The 17,619-nt window shown below is 32.6% G+C and overlaps 1 pseudogene; it reads left to right on the forward strand.

The window, feature by feature from the left end:
• The first annotated feature begins 8,345 nt into the window (after positions 1-8,345).
• LOC128169688 (uncharacterized) lies at positions 8,346-17,619 on the forward strand (annotated as a pseudogene).

Below are 17,619 nucleotides of genomic sequence, written 5' to 3' on the forward strand. Positions count from 1 at the left end.
AAAGTCGAAAAATTCAATTTTTCAAATTTCCTTCCGGTGACGACCGGAAATGACGGCGGACGTTCTCTTGACCAAGGTACATTAGAAAAACGGTAGATCTGTCATCTCTGAAATTTTCAGCCTTTTATCTTTACTCGTTTTTGAGAAACCCGACAGACAAAATTGACTTTTTAAAATCGTTAACGGACGATAACTTCTGACCGGAAGTGTTTTTTCAAAAATTAAAAAAAATGTATCGGCTTTAGATAAAAACACGTTTATATTGAAAATTTGAGCGAAATCGACTCAGCCATCTCCGAGAAATCGTCTGCACAAAATCGGTAAGAAAAAAAAAGAATAATAAGAAAAGTGAAAAAGAAACAATAGAATAATAGAAGGGTCTTCCGCTGAAGACGGAAGACCCTAATAATAATAGGGAAAAAGAAACGGAAGAATAACAAGAAGGTCTTCCGTTGGAAACGGAAGACCTTAACTAGATTCGATCTCGTTGCGAGCAACGAGTGGGTCTTCCGTCCGATTTTTGAAAAGATAAGATTAAACTTATCGATTGAAAGATAAAATCGTAGATCTAAGCGAAAAAAAAAGAAAAAAAATTTGCGGCACTCGAGGCTTGAACCCGGGTCGCCTGGGCCATGTCCACGACTATAACGACTGAGCTACTCGGACTCCGCTTCAGGACTTTGAAGCTCAATTTCTCGAGAATGCCTTGATCGATTTTAAAACTAATTACATATTCTTAATCAGTAAAAGGGTCACTATAAGGTATAAAAATTTCAAAGAAAAATATTAAAAAATAAAAAAGTCGAAAAAATGAATTTTTGAAATTTTTTTCCAAAAACGACAGAAAGTGACATCGGACATTATGGTGAGTGTGATGCACCAGAAAAACGGTAGATCTATCTTCTCTGAAAATTTCAGACCTTTATCTTTTCTCGTTTTTGAGAAACGTCGCCGACAAAATTGACTTTTTAAAATCGTAAACGGACGATAACTTCCGACCGGAAGTGTATTTTCAGAAATTGATAAAAAACAATAAACTTCAGATAAAAACACGTTAATCTTGAAAATTTGAATGAAATCTATCAAGCCATCTCTGAAAAATCGTCTGCACAAAATCGGTAAGAAAAAAAAAGAATAATAATAAGAACTAGAGCAAAGCTCATTGCAAAGCAACGAGTGGGTCTTCCGTTAATGTCAGAAGTAAAGCTGGAAGTTCCTGTAAGAAGCAGAGCTCTTAAACCAATAACAAGAGTAACTAAAATAAAAAGATGAAAAAATCGAATTATTCCTGGTACGACTTAACGAAACCCGAATGATTTTAAGTACTTTTTAACAAAAACTTTTTTGATTTCAAGAACGACTTAACAAAAAAATCCGAATGTGTTTAAGTACGACTTAACAATTATTTTTGGTACGAGTTAATTTTACTATAAACATTACGCTATTTTTTAAACCAAGGACGCGGAAACAAAATTTCCAGAAAAATCAATTTTTAAACCCCGATATCTCTGTAATGCATCGTCTGATTTTAAAACGGATTTCAGTTTTAAATTAAGCTTAATAAAAGCTGCTTTGTTGCTTTATAATAAATATCAAATTATTGGTCAGAAAAGAGTTATCATAAAAAGACTTAGTAGCCCTTGTACCCCCTAATTTGTGGGGCCAGCCCCTTTTTCTTGATATCAAATAAAAGGTCTCGCTAATATAAACATATTTTGTTTTACAAGTGTTCATGAATTGTAAACCGTACTCGAGATATATATACAAATGTGTTTTAGGGGCCGACCCTTTAACCCCTTACCGGGGCCACTAACAAGAAAATTTTTGGTTTAATATTGTTCAGAACATTATTTTGAACAACTTTTGTTCTACATTGCTTTTTAAAATATTTCTCCTTTTTCAGATATTAATGATCATAGTTTTGAGTTCTGGCCCCTTGAAACCCCTAATTACGTAATATATGACTTAGGTATGGCACTGTATAGTTGAACAACTGTACAAAGAAAATTTTTGCTTCTATAATTAATAACAAAATATTTTTCAGTAAAGAGTTATAGTAAAAAGACATTAGAGCCCTTTTGGCCCCTAATTTGAGAGGCCAGCCCGTTTTTCTTGATATCAAATTTAAGGTCTTGCAAATTTAAACATATTTTGTTCAACAAGTGTTCATGAAATGTTAACCGTTCTTGAGATATCTGTACGAATATGTTTTAGGGGCCGACCCTTTAACTCCTAAATGGGATCATAAACAAAAACATTCTAGGTAGCATATTGACAAGAACACCATTTTAAGCAACTTTTGTTCTACACTGCTTTTAAAAATATTTCTCCTTTTTCAGATATTAATGATCAAAGTTTTGAACTTCTGGCCCCTTGAAACCCCTAATTACGTAACATATGACTTAAGTGTGATACTGTATAGATAAACAGCTGTACAATAAACATTTTTGCTTTATAATTAGTTAACAAATTATTGTTCAGTAAAGAGTTATTGTAAGAAGACTTTAGAGCCCCCTTGGCCCCTAATTTGAGGGGTCAGCCCCTTGTTCTTGTTATCAAAGGAAAGCTCATGAAAATTGAAACAACTTTTGCATTACATGTTTTAACAAATTATGTGCACATCGAAAGGTATTACAGAAAATGTGCAAAAATTTCGGGGGAAAATTTGGTGCTAATTTTCAGGTTTAGGCGAGCTTCGAGGCCTTGAGCAATTTTCATAATTGGAAGCATGGGGGTACATCTACAGACATTCATCTACAACCCCTGAAAATTTTAAGCTTCTATCTTGATTAGTTTTGGAGGAGATGCGTGGACAAAATGACCCTTAAACATTTACAAAATCGTCTATATCTTAAACCGGAAGTGACGTCATCATGCAAAAATTTTATAATATGTAGCGACGTTGATGTTCTATTACTCCAAAAAATTTCGTGCAAATCGGTTGGGTAGTTTTTGAGAAATAACGCTCCAAAAAAGTCAGAAAAAGAAAAAAAAGAATAACTAGAGCAAAGCTCGTTGCAAAGCAACGAGTGGGTCTTCCGTTAATGTCGGAAGTAAAGCTGGAAGTTCCTGTAAGAAGCAGAGCTCTTAAACCAATAACAAGAGTAACTAAGATAAAAAAAATGAAAAAAATCGAATTATTCCTGGTACGACTTAGCAAAATACGAATGAGTTTAAGTACGACTTAACAATAACCTTTCCGATTTCAAGAACGACTTAACAAAAAAAATCCGAATGTGTTACAGTTCGACTTAACAATTATTTTTGGTACGAGTTAATTTTACTTTGAACATTACGTTATTATTTAAACCAAAGACGCGGAATCAAAATTTCCGGAAAAATCAATTTTTAAACCCCGATATCTCTGATTTGCATCGTCTAATTTTCAAACGGATTTCAGTATTAGTTTCAGCTTAAAAAGCTCTACAGAATTCGTATACGTTTTTTATATGATCAAAAAATTCATTTTTTCGAAAAATTTGTTTCACTTCCGGTGTCGACCGGAAGTGACGGATTTTCATTTCCAGCCTTATTGCATATGTAAATTGCCAAATTCATAACCACAGAAAATTTCTAGACTCTGTCTTAAAGCGTTTTTGAGTAACGTCGCGGACAAAATGGCTTTTTTAAAAGTTTAAAATTGACGTAACGTCAAAACGGAAGTGACGTTGTTATGGAAACTTTAACATCTTTGAGGCATTATAATTACACATAATCCCTGCAAGTTTCCTTAAAATTAGTTAACTTTTTGAGTTATGAAGCCGAAAAGGAGTCAGAAAAAAAAGAAAAAGAAAAAAATAATAATAACTAGAGCAAAGCTCGTTGCAAAGCAACAAGTGGGTCTTCCATTAATGTTGGAAGTAAAGCTGTAAGTTCCTGTAAGAAGCAGAGCTCTTATACCAATAGTAAGAAAAACTAAAATAACTAGAGTAAAGCTCGTTGCAAAGCAACGAGTGGGTCTTCCGTTAATGTCGAGAGAAAAGCTAGAAGTACCTGTAAGAAGCAGAGCTCTTAAGCCAATAACAAGAGTAACTAAAACAATAAGAAAAAAATCGAATAATTCTTGGTACGGCTTAACAAAATCCAAATGATTTTAAGTACGACTTAACAAAAACCTTTTGGATTTCAAGAATGTATTAACAAAATAAACCCGAATGTGTTCATGTACGACTTGACAGGATTATTTTTGGTGCGAATTAATTTTACATTTTACTTTACGCTAGTTTTTAAACCGAGAACGCGTAATCAAAATTTCCGGAAAAATCAAATTTTAACCCCCAATTTCTCTGTAGTTCATGGTCCGATTTTAAAACGAATTTCAGCGTTAGATTAAGCTTTAAAAGTTTTTTGCTTTTGCTTAATGAAAAATATCAAATTATCGCTTACAAAAAAGTTATCACAAAAGACTTACCAGCCCTTTTAGCCCCTTATTTTAGGGGCCAGCCCTTTTTTTTTATATATAAAATACAGGTTTTGCAAATGTTAACATATTCTGTTCACATGTATTCACGAATTGTTAAACGTTTTCGAGATATCTGAACAGCTTTGTTTTAGGGGCCGAGCCTTGAACTCCTTATCGGGGTCACCAACAACAAATATTTAGTTGCCATATTCTTTAGAACATTATTCTCAACATTTTTGTGTTCTACATTGCTTTTCAAAATAGTTTTCCTTTTTCAGATATTAATGATCAATGTTTTGAACTTCTGGCCCCTTGAAACCCCTAATTGCCTAAAATATGACTTAGGTATGGTACTGTAAAGATAAACAGCTGTACAGTGAATAATTTTGCTTCTATAATTAATAACAAACTTTTGTTAGTAAAGAGTTATTGTAAGAAGCTTTTAGAGCCCTCTTGGCCCCTAATTTAAGGGGCCAGCCCCTTATTCTTGAAATCAAATTAAAGGTATTGCAAATATAAACATATTTTGTTCAACAAGTGTTCACAAAGTGTCAACCGTTCTCGAGATATCTGTACAAATGTGTTTTAGGGGCCGACCCTTAAACTCCTTAATGGGGCCATCAACAAAAAATTGAAGATGACATATTGTACAGAACATTATTTTGAGCAACTTTTGTTCTATATTGCTTTTCAAAATGTTTCTCCTTTTTCCGATATAAATGATCAAAGTTTTGAACATCTGGCCCCCTGAAACCCCTAATTACGTAATATATGACTTAGCTATGGTACTGTATAGATAAACAGATGTACATTAAACATTTTTGCTTTTATGATTAATAACAAATTATTGTTTAGTAAAAGGTTATTGTAAGAAGACTTTAGAGCCCCCCTGGCCCCTAATTGGAGGGGCCAGCCCCTTTTCCTTGATATCAAATTAAAGGTCTTGCAAAAATAAATATCTTTTGCATTACATTATTTAACAAAATATGTATACATCAAAAGATATTACAGAAAATGTTCTAAAATTTCGAGGAAAAATTTGGTGCTTATTTTCAGTTTCGGGCGAGCTTCGAAGCCTTGCACAATTTTCATAAGTGAAGGCAATAGGGTACATCTACATACATTTATCTACAATCCCTGAAAATTTCAAGCTTCTATCTTAATTAGTTTCGGAGGAGATGCGTGGACAAAATGACCCTTAAAAATTTACAAAATCGACAATTTCTGAAACAGGAAGTGATGTCATAAGTTCAAATTTTAATAACCTCGAGTATTTACGATACCAAACAAGTTCTGAAAATTTTGTGGAAATCGGTTGAATAGTTTTTGAGATATAAGCCACAAAAAAAGTCAGAGGAAGAATAATAATAATGAAAAAGAATCCGAAGAAAAACAAAAGGGTCTTCCGTTGGAAACGGAAGACCCTAAAAAGATGAAAAAAATTAGTCCTGGTACGACTTAACAAAATACGAATTATTTTAAGTACGACTTAACAAAAACCTTTCTGATTTCAAGAACGACTTAACAAAAAAAATCCGATTATGTTTAAGTACGAATTAACAATTTCCGAATTATTTTAGGTACGAGTTAATTTATCTTTGAACACAACACTATTGCCTTAACCAAGAACGTGGAATCAAAATTTCCGGAAAACTCAATTTTTAAATCCCAATATCTCTGTAATGCATCGTCCAATTTTAAAACGGATATCAGTTTAAATTAAGCTTTATAAAAGCCCCTTTGGTGCTTTATGATTTATATCAAATTATTGATCAGAAAAGAGTTATTATAAAAAGACTTAGTAGCCCTTCAGGCCCTTAATTTGAAGGGTCAGCCCCTTTTTCTTGATATCAAAAAAAAGGTCTTGCTAATATAAACATATTTTGTTCTAAAAGTGTTCATGAATTGTCAACCGTTCTCGAGATATCTAAACAACTGTATTTTAGGGGCCGACCCTTTAACCCCTTACCGGGGCCACTAACAACAAAATATTTGGTATCATATTGTAAAAAACATTATTTCTAACCACTTTTGTACTACATTGCTTTTCAAAATATTTCTCCTTTTTCAGATATTAATGATCAAAATATTGAATTATAGCCCCTTGAAACCCCTAATTACATAATTTATGACTTAGGTATGGTACTGTATAGATGAACAGATGTACAAACAACATTTTTGCTTCTATATTTAATAACAAATTATTGTTCAGTAAAGAGTTATTGTAAGAAGACATTAGAGCCCTCTTGGCCCCTAATTTGAGGGGCCAGCCCCTTTTTCTTGATATCAAATGAAAGGTCTTGCAAATACAAACATATTTTGTTCTACAAGTGTTCACGAAATGTTAACCATTCTTGAAATATATGTACAAATGTGTTTTAGGGGCCGACCCTTTAACTCCTAAATGGGGTCATTAACAAAAACATTTCAGGTAGCATACTGTTCAAAACATTATTTTGAGCAATTTTTGTTCTACATTGCTTTTAAAAATATTTCTCCTTTTTCAGATATTAATGATCAAATTTTTGAATTTTTGGCCCCTTGAAACCCCTAATTACGTAACATATGACTTAAGTATGGTGTTGTATAGATAAACAGCCCAACAATGAACATTTTTGCTTCTATAATTAATAACAAATTATTATTCAGTAAAGAGTTATTGTAAGAAGACTTTACAGACCTCTTGGCCCCTAATTTGAGGGGCCAGCCCCTTTTTCTTGATATCAAACGAAAGCCCGTGTAATTTGAAACAACTTTTGCATTATATGTTTTAACAAAATATTCATACATCAAAAGATATCACAGAAAATGTGCAAAAATTTCGTGAAAAAATTTGGTGCTAATTTTCAGGTTCAGGCGAGCTTTGAGGCCTTGAGCAATTTTCATCATTGGAAGCATGGGGGTACATCTACAAACATTCATCTACAATCCCTGAAAATTTCAATCTTCTATCTTGATTAGTTTCGGAGGAGATGCGTGGACAAAATGACCCTTAAAAATTTACAAAATCGTCAATATCTGAAACCGGAAGTGACGTCATCCTTTAAAAATTTTATAATATGTAGCACCGATCATGCTTTATCCGTCCTGAAAATTTTGTGCGAATCGGTTGGATAGTTTTTGAGAAATAGCGCTCCAAAAAAGTCAGAAAAAGAAAAAAAAGAATAATAAAGAAAAAGAAACCGTAGAATAACAAGAGGGTCTTCCGTTGGAAACGGAAGACCCTAAAAAGAAACCGAAGAATAACAAGAGGGTCTTCCGTTGGAAACGGAAGACCCTAATAAGAAAAGTGAAAAAGAAACAATAGAATAATAGAAGGGTCTTCCGCTGAAGACGGAAGACCCTAACTAGATTCGATCTCGTTGCGAGCAACGAGTGGATCTTCCGTCCGATTTTTGAATAGATTAGATTAAACTTATCAATTCAAAGATAAAATCGTAGATTTAAGGACGGCAGACCCAATTCAAGATTTCGCGCCTCTGCGCAGAAATACGCGCATATGCTATGAATATGACTGTCGTAATAAGGTACATCAGAATAAGAGTAAATAATAAATTTTTCATTCCACTAAACTAATTTGTTTTACACAGAAATATCAGTGATATTTCAAACGATGTTCATAAATTCTTAAGAAGCAAAATTAAGTTTACGACATTCACCGGAAGCTCATCTGTCAAAACAGACGACAATGTCTGTTGACAACTGTTTTCGGAAAAAAGGGAAATTTGTCTCTAAAAAGGATTTTATTCATTCAAAAATCCGTCAAGATAACATTGTTAAAGCCCGCAATCAGCCAATATATCAGACTGTTATTGAATCTGATCACAATTACGCGTCTAAATTCACTGAAAAGTCGTCAACATCTGACCATGACGAAGCCTTTACTCACCACCTGCACCCGGATTACCTTGAAGATTCATTTCAGTTTGACAGACTCAAGCCTCTTAATTTCTACCGGTTTATTATTGATTTGAAATTGTTCATTGACAATTTATTTTGCCAAGTATGTGATAACGATATCTACTTGAAAAATGCGTTAGGCGTCTTCCCATCTGGAGTGTGTGGCCATGTAGTAATCACATGCCTCGTGTGCAAACACGTAAACAAAGTAGCCATGGGAAAAACGCATCAAGAACAACAAAAACCTGGCCCAAAGATATTTGATGTCAATTCAAAAATTGGATCAGGTAAAGTTATAAAAATGTAACTGCAAAATGAATATGTACATGTATGTGAATAAATAGAGGGCATCCTAACATTTAATATGAATTATGACAAAATAAAACAAACTAAATCTGTAAAATGAATGATGAATTTGATACAGATGTACATGTCTTGTAAAGAAATGTTGGAGAATATATCACTGTTTTAATAATATGCTATTAATTGACGTGAAATTGATCACACTCTGGAATATATATGTACATGTATATTATACTGTGGAATCATCATTGTTCATGGGAGACCAATGTGGCGTTTGTGTGTAACCCTTGCCCATGAATTTACATTCCCACTAACAAATAAACAACCAATTGTTTATAATTTTTCAAAATTATCCAAACATTACCAACGAAATTTTGTCCCCATGAACCAGGAAAATTTTGGCTACCCAAGAAGAATTGACCCAGACAAATAAAAATGATTCAACAGTATTTGTCCCTGGATTAATGTACATGTACAATGAACATGTGCATTTAATTATATGCAATTTTGCTCTTGCAAATAGTTACAAGAGTAAAAGCAAGAAACCTATGGAAAATTGTAAATTATGTCAAATTTTCACATTGTATTAATTGTCATTATTGTGTTTTACTTTAGCAATGTATCATACTGGGATTGGACCCACTCAAGTGAACAACTTCCTTTCTACACTTAATTTGCCATCTATAAATGTCAAAACTTTAAGAAGGCGGTGTGAAGAAATTGGAGAAGAACTTGAAAACTTGGCAGAAAATTCAGTAAAAGATGCATTAAAAGAAGAAGTTAAATGTACTGTAACAGGTATGAATTAATTCCTTTGCACAAATTACAATCTGACAGTAAATTGTGTCTCTTATGATATTATAATCGGTGTCTATATTTACCCTAAATATTTCCATTTTGGAAAAAGTTGCAGAACCAATACTCTGAAAATCTGCAATGTCAACATATCCCAATTTTTACATTCAGTGTATATTTCCCCTAACGTGCGGTATTCAATTTGTCTGCACGGCCTGGTATGTTATAGGACCGACGACATCCCAAAATAAGCATTCAATGCTTATTGTTTTCTTTTGTGATGAAGATGTTGATTAAAATCCCTGTATCAGTAAATTCATAAATTACTGTATGAATTATGTCTTGTAATAATGTTACAAAACTGAAAAAAATATGTTATTTCATTATAAAAATTTATAGTCTAATATAATAGTCTGTCCTCCACAATTCTACCTTTTCCTACTTTCATTGTATATATTATATATTTATGCTTATTTACTATTTATTTACTACCTATCTATTCACTTATAAAATGTACCTCTGACTTTTGAAATGTATAATTATACTGAATGACCTCATGTACCATTTCATGGTTTGAGTGAATAAACTGAAAAAAATTGATCACTGTTACAATCTATCAAAACATTATTAGTGGGAAATTATAAACTTATAATAATTCATAATAGAGGACCTCTTTATTTGTAATGGTATATATTTTTTTTCAAACAAGTTGTGTTTTTAGTTCTATACCCTAAATAATTCTTTTAATCACATGTTTTAATTCCACATTTTTGCATAAACCCATTATGTTTTAATTCCACTTTTTGCATAAATCCATATTTTATATCATAAAGTGAAATCAACAGTAACCTGGAAATAAATTGTGAAGTCAATGCAGTGAAATATTAAAGATTTGTTACATGCAATTTATCTACTGCATAACAATTATGTTATGAAGTGGATATAATGCATGATAGGCAAACAGGTGATAAGAAAATAACTGGTCAAGTTTAATGGGGGAGAGTCTCAGAGAGAAAGAGAAAAAGAGTGTTAATTTCTTCCATACATGCAAGTTTATTATGTTTATATCAGTCTGATATTTTACAGAGGTGAGAAGGAATGTAATTGATGTTCCAGAAGAAAGCCTTGCAGTGTCAACAGATATGCATGTTAATTCTGATGAAGATGATTACAAAGATGCTGCAGGTAATATTTAGTGAAAAAAGAAATAGGATAAAAATCTTTTAACATTCTTTCCATTAAGAGGAATATAAAGTATTAAGAGAGAGAGAGAGAGAGAGAGAGAGAGAGAGAGAGAGAGAGAGTATTAATTCCTTTCATAGATGCAAGTTTATTATGTATATACATATCAGTATGTTGTTTTACAGAGGTGAGAAGTATTGGAAATGATGTCCCAGAAGAAAGCCTTGCAGTGTCAACAGATAACATGCATGTTAATTTTGATGAAGATGATTACAAACATGTTGCAGGTAATATTGAGTGAAAAAAGAAATAGGATAAAAATCTTTTAACATTCTTTCATCTGGAAAAATATAATGACAGGGGATTATTTACAAAAGTATTGCAAGAGAGAGAGAGAGAGAATATTCCTTTCATACATGCAAGTTTATTATGTATATATCAATATGATATTTTACAGAGGTGAGAATGAATAGAATTGATCTCCCAGAAGAAAGTCTTGCAGTGTCAACAGATATGCATGTTAATTTTGAAGAAGATGATTACAAAGATGTTGCAGGTAATATTTAGTGAAAAAAGAAATAGGATAAAAATCTTTTAACATTCTTTCCATCTAGAAGAATATAATGACAGGGGATTATTTAGTACAAAAGTATTGCAAGAGAGAGAGAGAGAGAGAGAGAGAGAGAGAGAGAGAATATTCCTTTCATACATGCAAGTTTATTATGTATATATCAATATGATATTTTACAGAGGTGAGAATGAATAGAATTGATCTCCCAGAAGAAAGTCTTGCAGTGTCAACAGACATGCATGTTAATTTTGAAGAAGATGATTACAAAGATGTTGCAGGTAATATTTAGTGAAAAAAGAAATAGGATAAAAATCTTTTAACATTCTTTCCATCTAGAAGAATATAATGATTATTTTCAAAAGTATTGAGAGAGAGAGAGAGAGAGAGAGAGAGAGAGAGAATTAATTTCTTTCATAGATGCAAGTTTATTATGTATATACATATCAGTATGTTGTTTTACAGAGGTGAGAAGGAATGGAAATGATGTCCCAGAAGAAAGCCTTGCAGTGTCAACAGATAACATGCATGTTAATTTTGATAAAGATGATTACAAAGATGTTGCAGGTAATATTTAGTGAAAAAAGAAATAGGATAAAAATCTTTTAACATTCTTTCATCTGGAAAAATATAATGACAGGGGATTATTTACAAAAGTATTAAGAGAGAGAGAGAGAGAGAGAGAGAGAGAGAGAGTAATAGTGTTAATTCCTTTCAGACATGCAAGTTAATCATGTATATACATGTGTCAGTATGATATTTTACAGAGGTGAGAAGGAATGAAATTGATGTTCCAGAAGAAAGCCTTGCAGTGTCAACAGATAACATGCATGCTAATTTTGATGAAGATGATTACAATGATGTTGCAGGTAATATTTAGTGAAAAAAGAAATATATGCATGTGTCCTAATGATAAAAGTTTTGTAAAATTCTTTCCATCTGAAAGTGATAATTTACAAGAGTATTGCATGAGAGAGAGAGAGAGGAGAGACAGAGAGAGAGACAGGGAGAGAAAGAGGAGAGAGAGATAGAGAATGCAAATACCTGGCTACACATGTAATTGGTATTGTTTTTTGCCCACATACAATTATATACAAGATTATCATCTTCATTATACAGAATAAGCAGTAGAGAAACATGAATGTGTTTTAGAAGAAGTATTAAACATTAAAACCATATTTGCTAAGGAAAATCTACATTATGATATGTATTTACATTAAAGATGCAATATCAGTGATCCGTCATACATTGCATAAATATTTTAGCCAATATTGAAAATCCTGATTTGTTGGGATGGGATAGAGTTAATCGGAATACATCGTAAAATTTCAAAGTAGTCTTAGAATGCTACTGCTAAGGTTATTTTTATCTGGATTAAAACACGTGGTGGTGCAATTCAGCTGTTTTCTAGGCAAAGGAATAAAATAATTTCATTTGTGAATAACCAGAAAACTTATTCCAAAATGTTTAATACATATATAATGCTCAATATCAAAATTTAATTCCAACTTGCAACAGTTTTTTTAAATTATTTATTCAATTACATTTTTAATGTACTTGCATTTAAGAATAAGATAAACTTCACATTCATTTTTATGTTATACATTTTCAGGCGACGAAAGATTGCCATCAAGAGAGTCCACAAGTAAACAACATAAAAAGAAAACAACTGCTTATGAAAAGAATGTCATCAGAAATGTAGATAAAGACAGGTATTGTGTGTGTGTGTGTGTGTGTGTGTGTGTGTGTGTGTGTGTGTGTGTGTGTGTGTGTGTGTGTGTATAAATATTCAGATGTAAAAGATACAATACACATTATACATGTAGCTGCAGACTCTAGATAAATTTCTGAAAAATTTGAAAGAGTATGGGCTATAAATATTTAAGAAATGAACTCAATGTCTACCCAAGTTATACGAGTATAACCTGGGTTGGGGCAGTTTATGCTTTACAATCAGCAAAGCCGATTATAAAAATCGTAAATTGCTCTAACCCAGGTTATACGAGTATAACTTGTGTAGATATCGAGTTCATTCCTTATAATTTAATTTTCTGTTATTTACCGTACAAATTGGGTACGTTTTACTTTTAAAAATGAATATTTATCTGTTCAAAATTCAAAATTAACATCAGGTGGATTAGTACCTTATTGACGTTAGTGCATTGTGACATCCTGTGACATGCAAACCAGGTTATAAAAATTTAACTAAATTTTTCTATCCAATCAAATACTGCGTTACAACCAGAATTAAATTATTAAGGTATATTCATCTTTTGATAGTCAAGGAAGTGTTCAACAAAGTGACACATCGATGGGTATAACAGTATCTGCAGATGGAACTTTTCAGAAGAGAGGATCTGGTAGATGTTACAACAGTTTATCAGGTTAGTTTGATTTTAGTGAAAAAGGATCTTCCTTTTGTGTGTATATATTTTTGGTATATTTACATGCGCGGATCCAGAAAATTTTTCCAGGGGGGGGGGGGGGGGGGTCTGAAGGATAATTGTGTTTGTCAGGGGGGTCCGAGGCATATTTGTAATAATTTTACTATGTAAATTTAATAAATTTTCATTTTCCGGGGGGGGGGGGGTCGGGACCCCTCCGACCCCCCCCCTCTAGATCCCCGCATGATTTATAAATATTGTATAATAAAAAAAAAAATCGCACAGTCCGGTTTTTCCATAGAGAAAATTCTAAAAATGAAAGACAACACAGAATATATATATATATATATATATATATATATATATATATATATATATATATATATATATATATAATATTTGAACTAGATGTAAAGTTACACCATGAATGCCCCCACAGGCAGCCAACATTTCATAGATTTACATAATTTGTTTTACATATGTTTTATAGGTGCAGCATCATTGATTGGGTTGAAAACGGGCAAAGTGGTCGGGTTTTCAAGCAGGTTCAAGCGTTGTAGAAAATGCATGGTTGCCAAAAAGTCAAACAGAACCCCAATAAAGCATAAATGTAGGAAAAACTGGGTGGGTTCAGCGAAAGCCATGGAGCCAGACATGATTGTTGAGATGCTCCAACATGCAAAATCTTCAGATGCCCCTGTTGCCACATTAATTGGAGATGATGACTGCACAGCCTTTAAAAGAGCTAGAGAAGAAGTTAATTCTACTATAGAAAAAGTCAGTGACAAAAATCATATGAAAAAAAATTTGTCAAACAAGCTGTACAAATTGAAAACGAAGTACCCAAAAGAATTATCGGTTAAAACCATTAATGCCCTGCTGAAAAGTTTCAGTTATATGATAGCACAGAACACTGGAAATATATATGCAATCAAAGAGAACTTGGAAAGTGTTGTTTTGCACCAGTTTGGAGAACATGATGACTGTGGTAACTGGTGTTCTTTTAAAGGAAATCCTACTGGAAAGCATAAGAACCTGCCATGGGGTCTGGATCTTTCCAATAATTCATTGAAGAATGACCTTATGAGTATCTTCAAAACATTAGATGCTGAAAAGCTGTCCAAACTGGGTTCAAGCAATGTAAATGAGAGTTTCAACAACATCCTGAGATCTAAAGCCCCAAAAGACAAACATTATTCCGAAAGCTCAAGTTTAGCCCACAGGTTATCTGCTGCTGTTTGTCAAAAAAATGAAGGTTATGACTATGTTGCAAAGGTACAAATTTGAATTTGTTTCCTTAATGTTTCAAAGATACTTTAGATTGTTAACATTCTGTTTCTGATATTACTGCTGTGACATAAAAAATTGTCTTATTTTAACTTATTTTATTTTCCTTAATGGATTTTAGGTTCATCAAAATCTTGGACTAAGCCCCGGGAATTCTACTGTTTCAAGGGCAAACATTATGAACAAAGAAGTGAAGCGAAAGAAGATAATGTGTAAGGAGAAAAAGTACAAGAGAAGACGAATTCTTCTTAAAGTGGAAAGGCTAGAAGAGACCAAAACATGTGAAGTGCGAGAAGGAGATACCTACGCAACAGATATCATGGGTACGAGTATATATAGTGCCCTTTATTTCTGTCAATTAGCAAAGCCTTTGGGTGCAAGCACCTAATTTAAGTTGACCACAATAAATTATGTACACATTAATTTTTTAAGATTAATCATTATTAACTTTTTATCCTCAGAGAAAAGTGCAGCAGACCTATGTACAGAAGAAATTCCCGCTGTAGAAAGAAAACCTCAAACATGCATTTGTTTTGATCTAGAAACAACAGGATTGAGTAAGTTTAATTTATATAGGATCTCTCATGATTTGCATAAAATATGATTTTTATCCAATGAGGGGATAGAAAGCACAAAAAAGAAGTTGGCTAAAAATCCTGAGAGATTCTTTTTATCCCATGTTTTAACAAGTCTTTTGTTAAACCTCAATCTTTTCTGCACAACTTGTAATTGTGAGCCACCCAACTTAGTTACTACAAGTCTTCATCAACTTTATGCATTAAATGCTTCATACTTAACAATTTAGGAGACAAGCGTCTAGCGGTGAACTCTTTACCGGTACCAGAAATCTACAGCGACTGTGCATGCTGTCTTTAAATTGTAGCTTTGCAAAGATTGCTCTCTGAAATACATGGTCCCTCATCGCAAGCCAATATATATATTCTCCAATCTATGAGATATTTATGCAGACTCTGGACTCTGGTTGCAGACGATACCAATGGACAGTACTGCATACAGGGTTATTTTCGCCCAGTATTATTATTTAGCTTTTTATTTAATTTCTTGTTATTAAATTTTCTTCAGAATTACATGACTGATTTTTTCCCCAGGTAGACACAGCAGTATTGTTCAAATAGCTGCATCCAATGGATCATCAAGCTTCAGTAGATACATAACTCCATTGTCCTGCAACATTTCCTCTGAGGCATCAAAAGTCACAGGCATCACCTTTGATGGAAAGACTATGTGCAACCAAGGAAAAGAGGTTATCCATCATCACCCAGTCAATGCTTTTCTTGACTTCATTTCTTTTTTATCTGAGAATGGCAAGGGTGTTTATCTTGCAGCTCACAATTGTCGAAATTTTGATGCAGTCATACTTTTTAATCAGCTACATTTGTACAATTTATGGGGGGAATTTTGTAAAACAGTCATTGGGTTTTCTGATACTCTTCCTATGTTCAAAATCATGTATCCAAATTTTTTGAAAAACTACAAGCAAGAAACATTAGTGGAGTCCTTACTAAATGTCACATATGATGCACATAATGCAGAAAAAGACGTAGAAGTTCTTCAAAGACTTGTTTTTGAGAAGGGAAATGTTGAAATTTTGATATCAGAGCAGTGCTTTTTTTATTCATCACAGTTGTCTCCCAAGGGTGTTGTACCCACCAAACATTCTTTGTCATCTTTAGTATCTAAAACAGTAATTTCCAAACACATTTGTGGCAAAATACAAAAAGCTGGTTTAGGATATATGCACCTTCTCCTGGCATTCAAAAGAGGCGGATTTGATGGACTGCAGTTACTACTTGGGGAGAAAAATGAAGATGCTAAAGTTAGGGTCACCAGATGTATGAAAGTAATTGAAAACATTGCAGCTCATTTCAGAGCTGAATTCCAAGAAGAGTGATGCAAATGTAAATACATGTGTTTTGATATAGAAAGGCAAATTATGCTGCATAGGTTTTGTACATGTATATATCTTATATTTCGCAAAATTCAGAGATACATAATATGTGATTATATAGCCACTGGAATAATTTAGGGTTTTCTATTATTCATCTTATAATGTATTATAATAACATTATATTCAACATGAATGTACTATTGATGAACAAATATGAAAATGTACGTAGCAACATATACATGTCATTAAATTTTAGTTCATATGAAAGCGTACTGCATATATAGTACATATACATTTATCTATGGAGGATTATAGCTAGACTATTCAAAGCTACATGTAACCATATGTGTAAAGCTATTTTGACTAAGATATGCAGATCGATAAAGAAAATAGTGCCATGTATTATATCAAAAACAAAAACCTATCATATTTGTGCAGTTAAATTCAACATATGAATATTTTGAAACTTACATGTACATGTACCTTGTAGTTTTTCTGATGAGTTACAACAATTAATAGTTGTTACAGGGGACATTTTGATTTGAATGTGTTTTTTGTATATTTATGTATGTACGTAGATAAGTACGTAGATACTTGATGTGTGCTCTAATCTATTGTCAGCTTGGAATATGGTAGATGACAAACTTGTGAAAGAAAATATGAGGAGAATTTGTAGTTTTTTAAGATTCACCTATATTTTTTTCAATTATTTTGACTGCAGAATTTATAGGTGCTATAGATGATAATATGATTTTACAAGATACAGGGTACTATATCAGAAATATATATGTATTTGATTCAGTTTTATTGATTATCAGAACACTAATTATCTGCAGTGTTGATTATAAAATCGTATGATTAGTATATAAAGAGAATGGCATTAATGAAA

Source organism: Crassostrea angulata, unplaced genomic scaffold (assembly GCF_025612915.1).
Source record: "Crassostrea angulata isolate pt1a10 unplaced genomic scaffold, ASM2561291v2 HiC_scaffold_176, whole genome shotgun sequence".
NCBI classification, from domain to species: Eukaryota; Metazoa; Mollusca; class Bivalvia; order Ostreida; family Ostreidae; genus Magallana; species Magallana angulata.